Source organism: Myotis daubentonii, chromosome 4 (assembly GCF_963259705.1).
Source record: "Myotis daubentonii chromosome 4, mMyoDau2.1, whole genome shotgun sequence".
Classification (NCBI taxonomy): Eukaryota; Metazoa; Chordata; class Mammalia; order Chiroptera; family Vespertilionidae; genus Myotis; species Myotis daubentonii.
This window is the reverse complement of record NC_081843.1, coordinates 16,665,081-16,683,534: the sequence shown is the minus strand read 5'-3', so window position 1 is coordinate 16,683,534 and position 18,454 is coordinate 16,665,081. Positions and strand designations below refer to the sequence as shown.

Genomic DNA, 18,454 nt, shown 5'->3' with positions numbered 1-18,454 from the left:
AGAATATGTTCTTTTTTATAAGAGGACACAATTGCAAACTCTTGACAAGGCTTTGATTGGAATACCATATTTGAAAGAACCATGAATAGTCTCTGGATGTTACCAGAAGACTCTAAGGAATTAAGATTAACTTTGGAGGCCAATAAAAGCCCCTCAGAAAAACAGCCTTGTACTTTACATGGTTCTCAGCAGTCTTTCCAGGTAAGGAACCAAGGTTGCTTTCCTGGGAGATGGAAAAGGAAGAACCTCAAGACATTTTGGGGAATCTTGAGAAACAGAGAAATTCACACAAACTGATAGGTATTGCAGGCAAATGTTGATGGCAACTATGTGGCTTGGCTTCTTAGCCCTGAGAGGCTAATTAAAGTTCAATTTAAGCAAGACTTTTATGATCTGTTATAGCACTTATGTCCTGTTACTTATTTGTTTACATGTCTGTTTTACAGATTACAGATTATTTATTTTTGTCTCCTACTGCCCAACACAGGGCACCCAGATAATCAGGGTTTGCTGATCGGCTGAATGATTTCCAGAATGCAAGGTTTTCTCAAAATGAAGGTATTCTCAAAGAGCAGATAACAAAGGTAGTTAAAAGTGAATCCCAGAAATAAGAAAAATGGCTGAGTAGTGAGTAAGCATTTTTGAGCAACATTTTCACAACAAAAATTGCTGCTGATGAGAGTTTGGGGTGAGACTGGCCTTGTAGGGGGCCAAATAGGCGATGCTTTGTGATCAAATAACTCACAAATGTTGCATTGCATTTGTTTTTAAACTGGCTTCCTTACATTCCGCAGATACAACTACTGAGAGCACACTGTTTATTTAGTAACTTTAAGGACTTTAAAAGCCTGATTAGGAGCATAAACCCCCCCTCCAATACTCCCACCCCCTTTCTTTAAAGAAATGGATAGGTAATATTTTAAAGGTCAAGCAAGCAAACACTTGCCAGCACTCCTCCATCCCATGCATGCACAGGCCACCTGATACTTCCAGATATCTGACTCTGAAAAACCTTTATTCCCCCAGTTGGCTTTAGAGAAGGAATTCACAGTGGCAGTTCTCTTCTTGTTTGTTACTACTCTAGGGAAGGGGTCAAGCCAAAGAAGGCAGTAGCTGTACAATCTCCTAACAAACCCACATCCTGTCTCTAAGCACATTTTGGAAGAAAAACATCAAGACATTAGGTTATCATTATCTCAAGGGGAAAAAGCAAAATGCTAGTGATCACAACTTACTGAAAGAAAAAAAACACAGCAGTCTGACACTACAAAATTGAATAACGTCCTATTGTTTAAGGTAGCCCCCACAAACTACATAAATTAAAGATACATGAAGTGGGTGCTTATAATTCCCAAGAGGTCCACAGAACTGGTCAAACATCATTGTCTCCATTAATGATTATCAAGAAGAAATTCATGTAGCCCAGACCGTCTACTAGTACTGTCAACTAAGGACATGATTAGGCAGTAATGAGTAACTGCAGGGGGGGAGGATATGACAGGGAGGGGAACAGTTGAACAGCTTATAGGCCATCACGTGCTCCAGAGCTCTGAGAGGTATGCTCAACCAAACCCTACACAGAAGGCCAACACAAAGCAAGAGCAGTGAGCGGAGCATCCATAGTTAAAGTGGCGGGGAGGGTCAGGGACTCAGGAGCTCAGCTCCTCCAGTACCCCAAGGAACTCTGAGCTCGGCCTAGTTCAACGGCTGTGGTCTAGGGCAGTGGTCGGCAAACTGCGGCTCGCAAGCCACATGCGGCTCTTTGGCCCCTTGAGTGTGGCTCTTCCACAAAATACCGACTTCTGCGCATGGGCCACGAAGTTTGAATCGCACTGTACGTGCACGCCCGCATATGGTATTCTGTGGAAGAGCCACACTCAAGGGGCCAAAGAGCCGCATGTGGCTCGCGAGCCGCAGTTTACTGACCACTGGTCTAGGGCGCGGTCACCAACCGGCGGTCCGCAGACCACTGGTGGTCCATGAGGTCCAAAAGGTTGGTGACTGCTGGTCTAGGAGAACTAGGACACTAGCTCTGAAACTGCTTCCATTTCCTATGCATGTGCTAAGTGACCACTGCTCTAGGACAGTCTCATAGACTTTATGTCCAAAGCAGCAGAGGGAAGCTGGTCCTGGAATTGGCCCCTGTTCCCAGACCTGCCCAGGGTTTTCTGGCTGCTGGGCCAGGGCTTCATGTACTCTTTCACACCTTGTTTCCAATACTCCAGCAGCTTCTTTTACACTGTTGATTTCAGAGAGGAAAGGAGATGAGGGGAGAGAGAGAAACATCAATGATGAGAATCACTGATCAGCTGCCTCCTGCATGCCCTCCCCGTCCCCGCTGGGGATCAAGCCTGCAACCTAGGCATGTGCCCTGACCAGAAATTGAACCCCAACCTCCTGGTTCATAGATCGACGCTCAACCACCAAGCCACACTGGCCAGGCCTCCAGCAGCTTCTTGATACACATCCTGACCTTCCAAAAAGCCTGTGGTTTGTGTCTTCAATTTGCCCCACTTCCAACACTCCTTCTTAGCTCTAAATCTATATCAGCCACAACTGACTGTATGACATTGAGGACATACCTGGAGCCTCACCCACACTATCAGTGAGGGTGTTTAGTTGCCCTATTCCTGGAAACCAGATTAGAACACCATGTGTATGTGGGAACATGCTGTCTTTTGCATGAGCACTCATGCATGTCCCATGACAGTTGATGTTCAGTGAAAGGCTGTTTGTTTACAAAGTAATCCTAGGGTTTCTGTCTCTCATCTACCACCCAAATACCTCATCTGAAAATACGAATTCAGAGAAGTGTATTTCTGAAGATGGAAGGGTATTTGTCAGAATAGAAGAATCATTCATCTTTTTTTGGTTACAGATTCCTTTGAGAATCATATGAAGGCTTCAGATTCTCTCTCCAGGACAATCACATATATTAAAAAAAAAAATGTTGCCTATGCCATTCCAGACCCACAATTCACCCATGGACCCAGAATTCAGGTTAAGAATCCCTATTCTAAAATGAGAGACATTCTCTTTGTGGATAAGACCTCTGAGAGCTTGCTAAAGAGAGGTATCCCCTTTCTTTGACCTCCTCTCTTCTTTTCTCTATTATTTTACCTAACCCCAGTGGGTACAGTTCAAGTTCTCCTGTCTTTTCCATTTCTCAGCTCTTCACTTTCCTGACCTCCCAGAATACTGAGTGTCAGAATGACAATCATAAACCTTACAAAGTGATTTTACTGTTTCGTGTCCCCAGTGTGACTGCCAACTGCTAGTGAACAAGGACTATGCTGGGTTTGTTGTTGTTTTTGCATGCCTGCTTAGTGCCAATACTCTGCACACCATAGAGGCAATACATGCTTGCCAAATGGGCAGATATCACTTTTTCATTGTCCCTCTATCTTTAGGCGCTTGCACTTAAAAATTACCTTCTTTGAAATCTGAGCATATGCCCTGGAAAAGCCAAATGAAAAGGGCAAGAAAACATAACCTGTAGCAGCTAGTCAACCCCATTTTTTTTTTAATCCTCACCTGAAAGAATATGTTTTTATTGATTTAAGAGAGAAAGAAAGGGAGAGAGAGAAACATCAATGTGAGAAACATTGATATGTTGCCTCCCATAGGCATCCCAATCGGGGATTGAACCCACAACCTAGTTATGTGCCCTGACCAGGAATCGAACCCACAACATTTTAGTGTATGAGAAGATGCTCTAACCCAGCGGTTCTTAACCTGTGGGTCGCAACCCCTTTGGCGGTCGAACGACCATTTCACAGGGGTCGCCTAAGACCATCCTACATATCAGATATTTACATTATGATTCATAACAATGGCAACATTACAGTTATGAAGTAGCAACGAAAATAATTTTATGGTTGGGTCACAACATGAGGAACTGTATTTAAAGGGCCAGAAGGTTGAGAACTACTGCTCTAACCAAATGACCCATCTAGCCAGGGCAGTCACCCCACTTTTGACTTTGCAAACACAAAAAGTCTTACAAAACAGGACAAACAGGACACTGAGCAAAGATACTTGGAAATTTTGCTGATATTGACAGAAACCCAAGTGTGTGGTAGAGAAATGGAATGTTTTTTAAGTTATTTTCTAGTTAGAGGGCTACCTGCTATTACTAAGCAAACAGAAAGCTTGACTCTCCGCTTGCCTTCCTGTAGGAAAAAACCCAAGGGAGTAAAGGTTGTTTTTTTGTTTTTTTTTTTAATGAGATTCATCCTTTTTTTTAAATGTTTTTATTGAATTTTTTTTAAGAGAAGAGAGGGGGGCCCAGCCAGTATTGCTCAGTGGTTGAGCATCTACCCAGGGAACTAGGAGGTCACAGTTCGATTCCCGTCAGGACACATGCCCAGGTTGCAGGCTCGATCCTCAGTAGGGGGCATACAGAAGGCAGCTGATCAATGACTCTCTCATTGATGTTTCTCTCTCTCTCTCCCTTCCTCTCTCTGAAATCAATAAAAACATATTTTTTTTAAAAAAAAAGAGAGGGGAAGAGGGAGAGAGAAACATCAATGGACTGCCTCTTACACGCCCCCTACTGGGGATCAAGCCTGAAACCCAAGGCATGTGGCCTGACCAGGATTCTAACTGGTAATTGGAATTACACTCAACCGAGCCACACTGGCCAGGAAGGGAGTGAAGGTTTAACACTCCTTCACTATATCTGCTTTTCTCATCTGTCTTCAAACACTATTTAGAGCCCTCTCCTGACCCACACTCAATTTTGCTTACTGATTCTTTCCCTTCATGTGCCTGCCCTCCTGCAAATTGTCCTGGAAACAGTTCTAGGTGATAACAGTTCCTCTGCAGCAGCCTGTAGTGGTCTTGCCAGAGAGAACAGCAGGTCCAGTGTCCAAGGAAGGGGATGTCTACACTTGGGCCTGTGACATGCTATATTATCAACAAACATTTATATTGTTTGCAGGCTCTGTGACTACAATGAGGCCTAAGACCTTGCAGCTTCAAGAGAGAGAGAGAGAGAGAGAGAGAGAGAGAGAGAGAGAGAGAGAGAGAGAACACAACAATATGTCCCATAGGAGAAATACTAATTGTGCAATACAGACAATGCTAAAGATTCAGCCCTATGTTCCAAATTAACCAGGACAATTCTGATTCAAATATCCTACCCCAGCAATCAATTCCTTCAGTACACCCGAATGTTCAAACTATGGGTCCCATTGTTTTGATATAAAAAATATGATCAACACAGTGACTGATGAGGCAGGCCAGCCAACTAGGTTAGCTGAAAGCATGAGGGCAGATTGCTTAATCATGCTAGCACCTTCCCTCAGCCCTCAAATAATTATGGGTTTGAATACAAGACAGTGAAATTTGAGTTTTCCAAGACTGAGAGAGAGCTCATCAGGAGAAAGGCAGGAAGCTAGGAGTATTTACAAAAAGTCAGACAGGTGGAGTATAAGACATCTGTCTCTGTTATGCCATTCTTCCCCAAAGCCCTTTTAAAGTTACTAAGAACTATGACAATAATAAAGCCCATGATACTCTTGGGAAGGAAACAAATCTATTTGTGTGACAAAAATTATTTCCCCCCCTAAACAGATGGAAGAGAATATCCACTTGCTTGGCCTCTTGCATACAAGCTGACAGTAATTATTGTCAAGCAACAATTAGCCCTTTCTTTCTTCTTCTGTTGTCCCTTTCCTCATGTATCCTATTCACTTACCTCTCTACCCTCTTGCCAGTCCACTCCCTTTTCTGTTCAGCCTGTACTTTAGACAAGGGGCCCCAAGCAAGAATCACATGGGAAATTAAAAACACAGATTCCCAGGCCCAAACTTACCAAAACAGAAAGATATTGAAACCCTTCTTAAATCAATAAGCATTCAAGGCACAAAAGATTTTACGATTCAAATATTAACCTCATTTTTCAGATACAGAAACTGCTGCTCAAAGGGCTTAAATGTTTTTCTCATGGTCAAAAATATACTAGCGCAGCTTTATTTTTTGGAAGAAACAAAACATTTACTTTTTACCTTCTAATACAAGTGAATATGTATGTATTTGGATACATATACATAAATGTGAAACAAAACTATCTAGTGTTGAATAGCTGCTTGAACAAAAATGATACAGACTGATTGGATTAACCAACTGATTCAATCATTTTGAAGTACAAACAAAAGTGGGTGTATCTGTACACTTTATTTTGTTTTTGTTGTTAATCCTCACCCGAGGATATTTTTCCATTGATTTTTGGGGAGAGTAGAAGAGAGAGGGAAAGACGAGGCAAGCAACAAGAAACAGACTCTGTGACTATTTCTTGATACTTGTCTCTGTCTTTCCCTCTCTCTTCGATTGGATGCCTCCTGCACGAGCCACGACCCACGTGCCTTTGACCAGAATCAAACCTGAGACCCTTTGGTTCGCAGGCTCACCCTCTATCCACTGAGCCAAACCGGCTAGGGCGGTGTATCTGTACACATTACACAGGGTGAGATACTCAAGCACATACTTAAAAAAGAACCTTCCTCAGCATTATACCATTTAATAGTAAAAATACATGCACTCTGATGCAATTCCTACTCCATAAACAGACTAAACAGCCCTTGGATTACTGCTAAAATATTTGCTTAAAAGAAATAAAGGGAGCCGTGGCCAGTTGCTCAATGGTTAGAACATCATCCAGCAGACCAAAGGGTCATGGGTTCGATTTCAAGTCAGGGGCACATACCTCAGTTACAGGTTGCAGGTTCCCCAGCCCCAAATCAATGTATCTCTCTCACATTGATATTTCTCTCTCTCTCTCCCCGTCTCTCCTTCCACGCTCTCTAGAAATCAATGGAAAAATATCCTCAGGTAAAGCTTAAAAAAAAAGGAAAGAAATACAGGGTGAGGCAAAAGTAGGTTTATAGTTGTTTGTATGAAAAATAATACAATAATTAGTAAATAATAATACAAGAATAAACTTTCGCATACTCACAACTGTAAATCTACTTTTGCCCCACCATGTATATCACATAGAAAATTGCATGTTTGCTAAATTTATATCAAAGTAACATTAAAACCTATTCACTGTTAAGAGCTTCATAAATTTAGTTGCTGTTTTGAAAAGCCTAGTTAAGGGTTAAGAATATTGCCTTGTAAGGTCTTGAATATAGATGTGATTGATATGACAACCCAGAAAGAGTTCCCAGCTCCATTTCAGCTGGCCATGATTATAATTTAGATGCAATCCTCTGTTAAATTGTCTTTAGTGAACTCCATTAACTATTGTTACTTTTTTTTTTTATTGATTTTTAGAGTAAGATAGGGAGGGAGGGAGATCAATTTCTTGTTTCATTTATTTATTGGAACATTCATTGGTTGATTCTTGTATATACCCTGACATAGGATTGAACCTGCAACCTTGGCATATCAGGCCGATGCACCAACCAAATGAGCTACCCGGCAGGGCAACCACTATTATTCTTAAATGGGGAGACACTGGTCACTCAGAAAAGATTTCTTGCAAAATATATAAATAAATGTAACTATATATTCTTTCATATATGTAATGTTGCTAAATCAGACCATCAGTTATGAGCTGCTATATTTCACTACTATGTCAAATTTATTAAAAATTTAAAAAGAAAATTTCTGAGAGATTCAGCTGTTTTCATTAGTTGGCTTTAAAATGTCTAATACAATGGGAGACAATATCTTATGATAAATAAATGGAGTCAATATGGAAAAATAAACCATACAGTGAACAATATTACAGAGCACTTGAGTGGTCATCAGAATGAATTATATATATACTAGAGGCCTGATGCACGAAATCGTGCAAGAGTAGGCCTTCCTTCCCTGGGCTGCCGGCACCGGCTTCCTTCTGGCACCCAGGATCCAGGCTTCCTGCCGCTGCCAGCAGGCACCCAGGACCCAGGCTTTCCTCACAGCCCTGGCTTCATCTGGAAGGTCGTCCAGAAGGATGTCCAGTCTAATTAGCATATTACACTTTTATTATTATAGATGTGTGTGTGTATATATATGTATATGTGTATATATATATGTATATACATACATATTTTTTAAAGAAAGATCTTGGTATTAGCAGTTATATTAACTATCCCAATAATGTTACTACTTTTCAGCAGCACAAAAATATCGAGAAATTATTCAGATTACAAGACAGAGCTTTTATCCTATGTTTTTGCACAAATAAACCTAACAGATATAATTACTTAAAATCAGACAACATTCACAGTGTTGAACACAAAAGGAGATGTTACCCAAATCTTTTAATTCTCCTACTGACCACTAACAGAAAAAGATTGCATTAAGTCAGCAAAATAGCACACATAAACTAATTACTAAAATACCAAAAAAAAAAAATTGTTTTGCTGATCTGACAAAAAAAAAATAAGTATAATTTTGATTCATTCACACCAGATGGTTATTGTTGTGTTGGCTGCTGTTATTTTTAAATTTGACAATCGAAGGGAAAAGAGATCAGTGCCCCTGACTAAATAGTCTGGAATTGCACGTTTTAAAAATTCTTGCGGCACACCATTGTGCCTCTTGCAGCACATGGGTTGAAAATGACTGCATTAAATGTCTATTTATAACTTTTTGGTTAACCATGGCCAATAATGTACCAGGGGGTAATTTATAGTTTTTCACCTCTTTTCTCTCCAAGGAGTTTCAAGCTAAATTTTAAAGTTTTACATTGAAGTATACAACTACAATTTTCAAAAATATCTTCCTCCTGGAGGAGTGATATTCCAGTTTTTGGTACAATCCTGATCAGAGTTCAATTGAACTCTGAAAAGAGTCAGATTTGAAGAGAAAACCAAAAAGAATCAAGGTAGCCCAAAGGTCCCAGCTGTCCAGTTTTGCTTTCTAATGAGGGGTGAGCTAAATGCAATGAATAGTTTACTTTCTGTAACTCATCTTTTCATTGACATTGGCATTTGAAGAGTAGCTCAAACTCCAGACTCTAGGACTCACAGCATCTAACTTTATTGGCCCAAGCAAAGGTAAAAAGCAAATCAAGTCAGACAATGGGAAAATCACAGAGTTTCCTCTTCAAATGCCCAGTTAGATGAGGTCACTCAATAAGACTGTGTTTGCAAGGCCCCTCAAATTTCCACACCCTCACCCAACGTTTTCTGGCTTGAGCACTGTATTTGAGAACTTTTTCCAATTTCACTAAGTAAACTTGTAAATGCCCAATTGAACTGTGAGCTCCTGGTAAGATTGTTGATGTTTTGTCTCGTGATGTTGCTTGAAAAAAACTAAAGAATGAAGCACAGATTTACTAATGTGTATTCCTTATCCCTCTCCTCACAGAAGAAAAACTAAAAATTTTTAATATGGGAGTTCAATCAAAACACACTGGTTAACGCCATTCTCAGAAACTCAAACACACAAAACCACTAAGTTCCTGTTTCCTTCTATTTGGGAGGACGGTTTAAGGGGTGGGGGAGACAGTTTAAATAACCCGTTTCCAATCTCTATGACTTTGTTTAGGAAAGAGCATGGGATCTGGAGGCAGCCGACCATGTGCCATCGTCTTGGTTGTGGGAGGCAGGTCAATTCCTTCACCCCGTCTCATCACTAACCCCATTCAGAAGTAGGAAAACTATCAACTCATAGGGTTGGGGAAGTGGCCGAGAAGGAGAGGGCTTCCTGAACTAGACGATGTTTATTTCCTGGTTCACAGAACCATAACCATAACACAATAAGGATGACAGCCACAGGCCACAAAAACCGGTTCATCAGACCAATGTAAATGGCCAGACAGGCCGGCCCTGTGCAAGGCGGTCCTGGCAGCGCTTGTGGGGCAATTACTGCATGGAGAGCGCTGTGCTTCGGAGGTGACAGGTAAACTCCCTGCCCAAATTAACCGGCTGCCCCAGGCCCTGGTCTCTCCCAAGCTGGCGCTCTGCGCCAGGGCGGCCGCGGTCACTCACGAAGTCATAACAGTGACTCAAAGGGCCCTTCGCTCTAAGGTGAGTCACATGGAGGAAGGGCAGAGCCATGGCCCGAGATAAGCCGCCACGCCGGGCACCCATCTCCGGGCACCCACCTCCGACGCGGGGGGGGGGGGGGGGGGGCGGTCCGGGTCCTCGCGGGCCCAAGGTGGAAGGACGTGCGGGTGGGAGGTCAGCAGCTGCAACCCCCACCGGAAACGCCAAGTCCACCAGCGGCGACCTCGGGGTCACCTCACCCAGCGCACTCGCGACGCCAGGAGGGAGGGCCCAGCGCGACCTCGGCCCTCGGAAACGTCGTCTACGAAGCGGGGCGCCCCCGCGCCCAGCCACCTCCCCGCTCACCCCGCTATTGCCGTCCCCACCGGATCTTCCTCAGGCCTGCGCTGGGGGCACTGCGGGCCGCGGCTGGCGGAACCCAGCTCCCGAAACGCAGCGCCGGCCGAAGCCCGCCGAGGACCCGGGGAGAAGTCCGGAAGGGTGCGGGCCACTCACCAGCCTCGGCTCCACTTGGCCGGCCGCAGGTCCGTCCGTCCGTCCGTCCGTCAGTAGCAGCCTCCGCGCGTCTGTCAGGAACAGTCTAGCGAGCGGGCGAGCGCGAGGGCGGCCCGACGTGCGCACGCAGCGGGGGCGGGGCCTGCGGAGGACACGCCTCTGCGACGGGCGCGTGGCTCCTCTCTGGGCACCCAGGTCTGCCCAGGAAGTTGGGTGTTTGTGAATGAACGCGGGCACCAATGAGAGCAGGTGTTTATGAGGCCTCCTCCGGGCCACGCGCTCTATTGCCCGATGTCACCACCTCTGCAGGCTCATCTTGCGCTAGGCTCCACCTGTCCTTTCTGTTCCAGCCACACTGGCTTCCAGTCATTTCCTTAACCATGGGGTTGGCTGCAGATTAAATGACGGGCTGGTAATGTCCAGTGTTGGCAAAGGTGTGGGAAGTTTGCAGTTTTTGTTAGAGTTATTGGGTGTCCACAAAAGAAACTCCAAACCTAAAGAAAAGTTTAAAATCGTTTATTAGAGCCAAAGATTAGGTGATGGCGAACCTATGACACGCGTGTCAGAGGTGACACGCGAACTCATTTTTTTGGTTGATTTTTCTTTGTTAAATGGCATTTAAATATATAAAATAAATATCAAAAATATGTCTTTGTTTTACTATGGTTGCAAATATCAAACAATTTCTATATGTGACACGGCACCAGAGTTAAGTTAGCGTTTTTCAAAATGCTGACACACTGAGCTCAAAAGGTTTGCCATCACTGGTAGGGGTTAGTCCTGGAAGCAAAATTTCAAAGGACAGAGATAATCCTCCAGGGTATAGCAATTATGCACTTTATTTATACACTAGAGGCCCAGTGCACAACATTTGTGCACTGAGGGTGGGGATGGGGGTCCCTCAGCCTGGCCTGGACCCTCTCATAGTCCAGGACCCCTTGGGGGATGTCCACCTGTGGTGTAAGCGGGCAGGCAGACATCCCCCAGGGGTCCTTAGCACTGCTGGAGGAGAGAGAGGCTCCCGCCACCGCCCCTGCACTTGCCATGAGCCCGGCTTCTGGCTGAGCAGCACTCCCCCGATGGGAGCTCACTGACCACCAGGGGGCAGCTCCTGCGTTGAGCGTCTGCCCCCTGGTGGTCAGTGCATGTCATAGCGACTGGTCATTCTGCCATTTGGTCGATTTGCATATTAGGGTTTTATTTTTTTAAAACAGAATATGATTATATTTAATACACAAGTTTGATACAACCAAAAAGTAAAACACCAGAGTGAAATAGTAACAAAAAACATGGTATTTCATTTGCAATGCATGAGAAATGATTAACATCTTTAGTCATAAACAAGCTCTTAAAATCCAGTGACACTATAATAATGCAAGGAAACTGGAAAAATGAAATGAAAAAGTACAAGTGATGATTAAGCAGCGAGTATATATTAGGATTTTATTATATAGGATAGGATTAGAACCAAAGGAGAAGACCTAAGAAAGGTTATATGAATTCCATTGGTGGACGATTAAAGCATGGGAGAGCCGAAACCGGTTTGGCTCAGTGGATAGAGCGTCGGCCAGCGGACTGAAAGGTCCCAGGTTCGATTCCGGTCAAGGGCATGTACCTGGGTTGCAGGCACATCCCCAGTGGGAGATGTGCAGGAGGCAGCTGATCGATGTTTCTCTCTCATTGATGTTTCTAACTCTCTATCTCTCTCCCTTCCTCTCTGTAAAAAATCAATAAAATATACTTTTTAAAAAAAGCGTGGGAGAAAGTGAAGCAGGAAAATCTCTAGGATTGAGTAAAAAATAAAATGGAGAGATGTCACTTTTACATTGATGGATGCAGGATAGTTAGCTTTAACATAGTTTATAGAAGTTGAAAGAGATGCAGTTGAAAGAGAGCAATGAGGAATGTTGGGGTTGTCTTCCCCCCCTGCACTGGGATGTTTATCTTTACCCTTCTGGAGAAGAGATCGTTCTCACATTTTAAATATATTATTCTAGAATCTAGATGCACATAAACAATGGACAGGGCTTGTTCAAGGTAGAGATTAATTTATCCTATATACTTAGGACATGACTTCATACCATAACCCACTCAATTAGAAATGTGGGTTTTTGGGTGTTTTTTTTTTTTTATGTGTTTTTGTTTATTTCAGAGAGAGGAAGTAAGAAGAGAAGGGGATAGAAACATCAATGATGAGAAAGAATCATTGATCGGCTGCCTCCTGCACACCCCCCACTGGGGATTGAGCCCGCAACCCAACCTAGGTACGAGCCCTGACCAGGAATCCAACCATGACTTCCTGGTTCGTGCAATGCTCAGCCAATGAGCCACACTGGTCAGGCAAGTTAGGAATGTTTTGATGATCAAAACAACCTGTGTGGTTATTTTCAGTTATTGAACTTGTCAGGCTTGTTATAGTAGCCTCTTTTTTCTTCACATGGGGAAGGAGGGAAAATTTGGCAGGAACTGTTAACATTTAGAATGGGCATTCTCATTGACCCAACAATTACACTTCTGGGTAGCTATTCTAGAAAACATTTGTGTTGCCCTAGCTGGTTTGGCTCAGTGGATAGAGCATTGGCCTGCAGACTGAAGGGTCCCGGGTTCGATACCGGTCAAGGGCATGTACCTCGGTTGCAGGCTCGATCCCCAGGAGGGAGCGCGCAGGAGGCAGCCAATCAATGGTTCTCTATCATCATTGATATTTCTCTCTCTGTGTGTGTGTCTCTCTGTCTCTCTCCCCCCCCCTTTCCTCTCTAAAATCAATAAAAATATTTTTTTAAAAAAAGAAAACATTTGTGTTATTGAACTCAAAGGCTTCACTGTTTAAGAGGCTATATTTGAAAATGAGAGGTGGTTGTTGCAAGGAGTTTTATTTACTTGCAGTGCATAAGGAAGACAGGGAATTTGTCAATGACAACGAGGTTCTTGCACCCATCCCCCAAGACAGAAATCAGGAGAGGAGGCTAAACAGATTCAAAATTAGCCCTAACCGGTTTGGCTCAGTGGATAGAGCGTCAGCCTGCGGACTGAAGGGTCCTAGGTTCGATTCCGGCCAAGGGCATGTACCTTGGTTGCGGGCACATTCCCAGTGGAGGGTGTGCAGGAGGCAGCTGATCGATGTTTCTCTCTCATAGATGTTTCTAACTCTCTATCCCTCTCCCTTCTTCTATGTAAAAAAATCAATAAAATATATTTTAAAAAAATTAGAGGTGACTCCATGCACAAAAGGTTGCCAGTTTGATTCCCAGTCAGGGCACATGCCTGGGTTGTGGGTTTCGGACTCGATCCCTGATAGGGGGCGTGCAGGAGGCAGCCCACTGATATTTCTCTATCATCAATGTGTTTTTTTTCCTATCTCTCCCTCTCCCTTCTTCTCTCTCTAAAACCAATAAAAACATATTTAAAAAATTAGAAGTTTACTGAAATCAAGGTGAAGGGAAAGGAGAAGAGAGGGGGCTTAATGCAACTAATAACAGCATGGCTCCCAAACTGCTGCTGCAGGTCTGGCTTATACAGTGGGGCCTTGACTTACGAGTGTCCCGACTAATGAGTTTTTTGAGATACCAGCTGTCTCTCGGCTGATTTTTTGCATTGAGTTGACAGAGCAATTTGAGTTAACAAGCTAGGTCTCGGAACGAATTAAACTCATAAGTCAAGGCCCCACTGTATAGGGCTAGGTTCCTCACACAGGTGCATAGTAGAGTTCTTTACGTTTCAGGTTCCAGCAGCTGGTATACACCTGTGCAGGTGCAGAGCGGAACTCTTTACTTTCCCGGTGCACAGAACAGAGCTCTTTGGGGAATGCCTGAAGAGAAACTTTAAACTTATCTAGAAGAGGCTTTAAGAAATAACGGAAGAGTTTTTAAGAGAGGCTCAGCCTGTCTCAGATTCATATCCAAATCTCTACCTCCCAGAAGGAAGGCTTAGCCATGGCTTATATAACATGTTGATTTCTTCTTTGCAATTGGCTACTTTCATCAGGTTGAGTTCCTGTCAGCTCATCCTGTTTACTGTATCTACAAAATACTACATCTTAACATTTAGCAAGAAGCCCTGGCCAGGTAGCTTAGTTGATTACAACCTCATTCTGATATGCCAGGTTGCGGGTTTGATCCCATCAGGGGATATCCTCAGAGCACATACAAGAAGCCACCAACTGGCCTGGCAGGTGTGGCCCAGTTGTTTGAGTGTTGTTCCATACACTAGCAGTTTGCCAGTTCCAATTCCAGTCAGGGCACATGCCCAGGTTGCAGGGTTCGGTCTCTGGTCCGGGTGCATATGGGAGGCAACCAGTGGCAACCTATCGGTGTTTCTCTCTCACATAGATGTTTCTCTTTCTCACCCCTCCTCTCTCTCTCAAAAAAATCAATAGGGACACATTTTTTAAAAAGAAGCAACCAATGAATGCATAAATAAGTGGAATAACAAATTGATGTTTCTCTCTAATAACATTTAGGACTGCCCAGATCTTGAGATCCTTGTCCTGTCTAACACTTGCAAGAACTCAAAAGGGCACAAACAAGGGAGGTCATTGCAACACATACCAGGATACTCCATTTTGGTGAAAACTTTGAAACAACCTTAGGTCCATCAAAAGAGGATGGAGCAGGGATTGACAGGAGTACATTCATTCAATAATCGTGCCCCATTGAAAAGGGCAAACACCACCTGAGGAAGGACATTAAGTAGAAGGGGGGAAAGCAAGTTGTAGAAAAATACAAAAATATATTTTACTAGAGGCCTGGTGCATGAAATTGTGCACTTGGGGGGTGGTCCCTCAGCCCAGCCTGCACCCTCTCCAATCTGGGACCCCTCAGGGAATGTCTGACTGCTGGTTTAGGCCCGATCTCTGCGGGATCAGGCCTAAACCGGCAGTTGGACATCCCTCTCACAATCGGGGACTGCTAGCTCCTAACCACTCACCTACCTGCCTGATTGCCCCTAACTGCTCCGCTGCCAGTCATCTTGTCACAATGTGGGGCGGCCATCTAATGACGACATGGGGGTAGCCATCTTGTGATGTGAGGGTCAATTAGCATATTACCTCTTTATTATATAGGAGGATAGCAGCAGTCGCCAACCGGTGGTCTGCGGACCACTGGTGGTCCATAAGGTCCGAAAGGTTGGCAACTACTGTTCTATAGTGTGTTATAAACTTAACCTAAAAAACAAATATCGAACTCTAAATAATATGTATGCTGGAGTGTTTAGGGGAGAAAAGTACTGATGTCTGCAACTAAATTGAAATGTATAAAAAATAAGATAGCTGATAAAGCAAATATAGCAAAATGTTAAGAATTGAAGAATCTATGTGGTAAGTATATGGGTATTCACTATACAGTTCTTTCAACTTTTCTGTATGTTTACAAATTTTCATAATAAATATTGTGGGGAAAATATAGTCAGTATGATCCCTTTTATTTCTTAACTATAAAATATTATCTTTCTACATGTTCATGTTTAGGTATATAAATGCATTCAAAAGTAGGAAAGGTTTACACGCTAGAATGATAGAGAGAGGTCTAGGGTCACTTGTGCTTTATCTGTACTGAGGATTCTAATATCTGGACTCTTCTACAATTTGGTCTCTGACCTTGCTCCAATAACTAGGCCATTTTGCAGTTTAAACTCTGACTTTGCCTATCAGACAATTTGTATTCTTTGCATTGGCTGTTTTACTAAAAAAAATTGTTTTATTGGTGTATTTTGCAGACTCCAAGGGAAACTGAGGCATTGGCCCCTGCTTTGTGACCTGCCCTGCTGACCATATTTTGTGACTACAACTATTGGAATATCCCATGACTCTACCTGCTGACCATGAGTCAATTGAAACTACCCATTATTCTTATCTCACAGCTCCACTAGCTGACCATTGAGTCAGCAGTCCCCTAAAAATCCAGTTGCCCCCACCAATCAGAAAATGAATAAGTTATGGTCTTGTATCCCAACCCTTTGATTAGCAACTCCTTGAAACTCTTCCCTTTAAAAACGTTGCTTTATTTTTCCCACCTTAGAGTGTGTCTTTGGTTCATGCCAAAGGATACATTTTCTGATTTGCAAATCATATCTAAATAAAACTGTCTTTGATCCCTTAGAAGAGTCCTATGGGACTCTTCTTTCATTTACTCAAACTTTCATTTACAGTACCATTTACTTTTTTATGAGAATACATAAATTCATTATGCATTACTTGGCTCTCAAAATCAAATAAAAAAGAATGAATTTTAAGAAAGGGGTAATGGGAAGTATACATTGTACTACCTGCACCCCAAACACATACACACACACACACACAAACACACAGACACATAATTGAATTAATCTGAGTGTCACTGATTGAAGGAAAGGTTGCTTCAAGGGGTCAAATGAGTTAATGTAGGGTTTAGTCTGTACATGATACATAGCATGAGCCCAGAAAAGGGTTCCTCCAACTGTCATCACCATTAGTACATGTCATTGGGCTGGGTGAACTGGCAAGTGCTTTGTAGGAAATTCTTTATCAGATATAAATTACCACAGAAAGTGCTGTGTCACAGTTGAGCATACACTAGTCAATAGCTAAATCTCTCCACTCAGGCCTTAAGGGACCCCAGGATGGGTGGGGTTTCAAGAGAGAAAAACCTTTGTCCAGGCTGCCAATATGTCTGCCCTTTTCCAACAGCCTCCTTGTTACCATAGAGTCAGGGGGTGCCAGAAAGTCTCCTCCATTGGCCAAGATGGTGCAGGGGGAGGTTATTACATTGAGCACCTTGAAAACTAGCAAGACAATTGGATAGAAAAAGACTTACACTCCCATCTTGGCAGGGGAGCTCAGTTGGTTAGAGCATCGTCCCTGTATGCCAAGGTTGTGGGTTTGATCTCTGCAACAACAAATAATAAGTGGAACAACAAATCAATCTCTCTCTCTCTCTCTCTCTCTCTCTCTCTCTCTCTCCTCTCTCATCAATAAATTAAAAATATATACACATATTCTGTTGTGGGGTATCTTCACGACTAGATTCAGGAAAACAGTGTCAGTTTTAGCTGGAGTATGTCCAGTGCCTCGCAGATGTTTAGACAACCAACCAGCCTACTTTGTGTGGAGTACTAGTTTAGGTGCTGGCAATTCAGCAGTGAACACAAATGCCTGCTGTCCCAAACCTGACATTCCCAGATGAGTTAAAATGTATTTTGTTATCAGCATTTCTTCGCCTGACATCATTTATTTATTTTTAATCCTCACCTGAGGATATTTTTTCCATTGATTTTCAGAGAGAGTGGAAAAGAGAGGGAAAGACAGAGAGAAACATCTATGTGAGAGAAGCATATTAGTTGCCTCCTGCAGGAGCCCTGACCAGGGCCCAGGCCGGGGAGGAGCCTGCAACCAAGGTACCTGCCTTTGACAGAAGGGAAGCTGGGACCCTTTGCCTCCAGGACGACGCTCTGTCCACTGAGCCATACCAGCGAGGGCTAGCCTGACATCATTTAGATGAGCACCAAGCTCTTGTGATAATATCAGGTCATCAGAGCCCTGATAAGCAGCAGGACTTGAACCTGCCCCGAATCACCCCAAAGATCTCCTGGCCCCCCACCTTGACCACTCACCCACAGCCACACCCATACATATTATGGAGTGAATTAAAAAGGCAAATGTTCTTCTTTTAAAAAAATATATTTTTATTGATTTCAGAGAGGAAGGAAGAGGGAGAGAGAGATAGGAACATCAATGATGAGAGAGAATCACTGATCGGCTGCCTCCTGCACGGCCCCCACTGGGGACCGAGCCCGCACCCGAGCGTGTGCCCCCAACCGGAATCAAACCCAGGACCTTCCAGTCTGCAGTCCAACGCTCTATCCACTGAGCCAAACCAGCCAGGGCAAAAAGCAAACGTTCTTATCCAGTCAGAATAACTTTTCAGAAGAGTGGGGGTCATTTTTGAGTTTTAGTTCAACACAAAGAAATCTCACTTTTCTGTTCAAAATCATTCAAATCTGTGCAAGTAGCAGCAACCTCAACCGTGAGTCAGGCA

The 18,454-nt window shown here is 43.4% G+C and overlaps 1 protein-coding gene across 1 annotated transcript in view; it reads right to left on the bottom strand.

Moving 5' to 3' along the window:
* HMOX2 (heme oxygenase 2) overlaps positions 1–10,603 on the bottom strand; it is a 29,649-nt gene extending 19,046 nt beyond the window's left edge. The window contains exon 1 of the mRNA XM_059692981.1: positions 10,443–10,603. The gene's annotated coding sequence lies outside the window, so the exon portion shown is untranslated. The remainder of the gene's footprint in view (positions 1–10,442) is intronic.
* Positions 10,604–18,454: the final 7,851 nt, after the last annotated feature.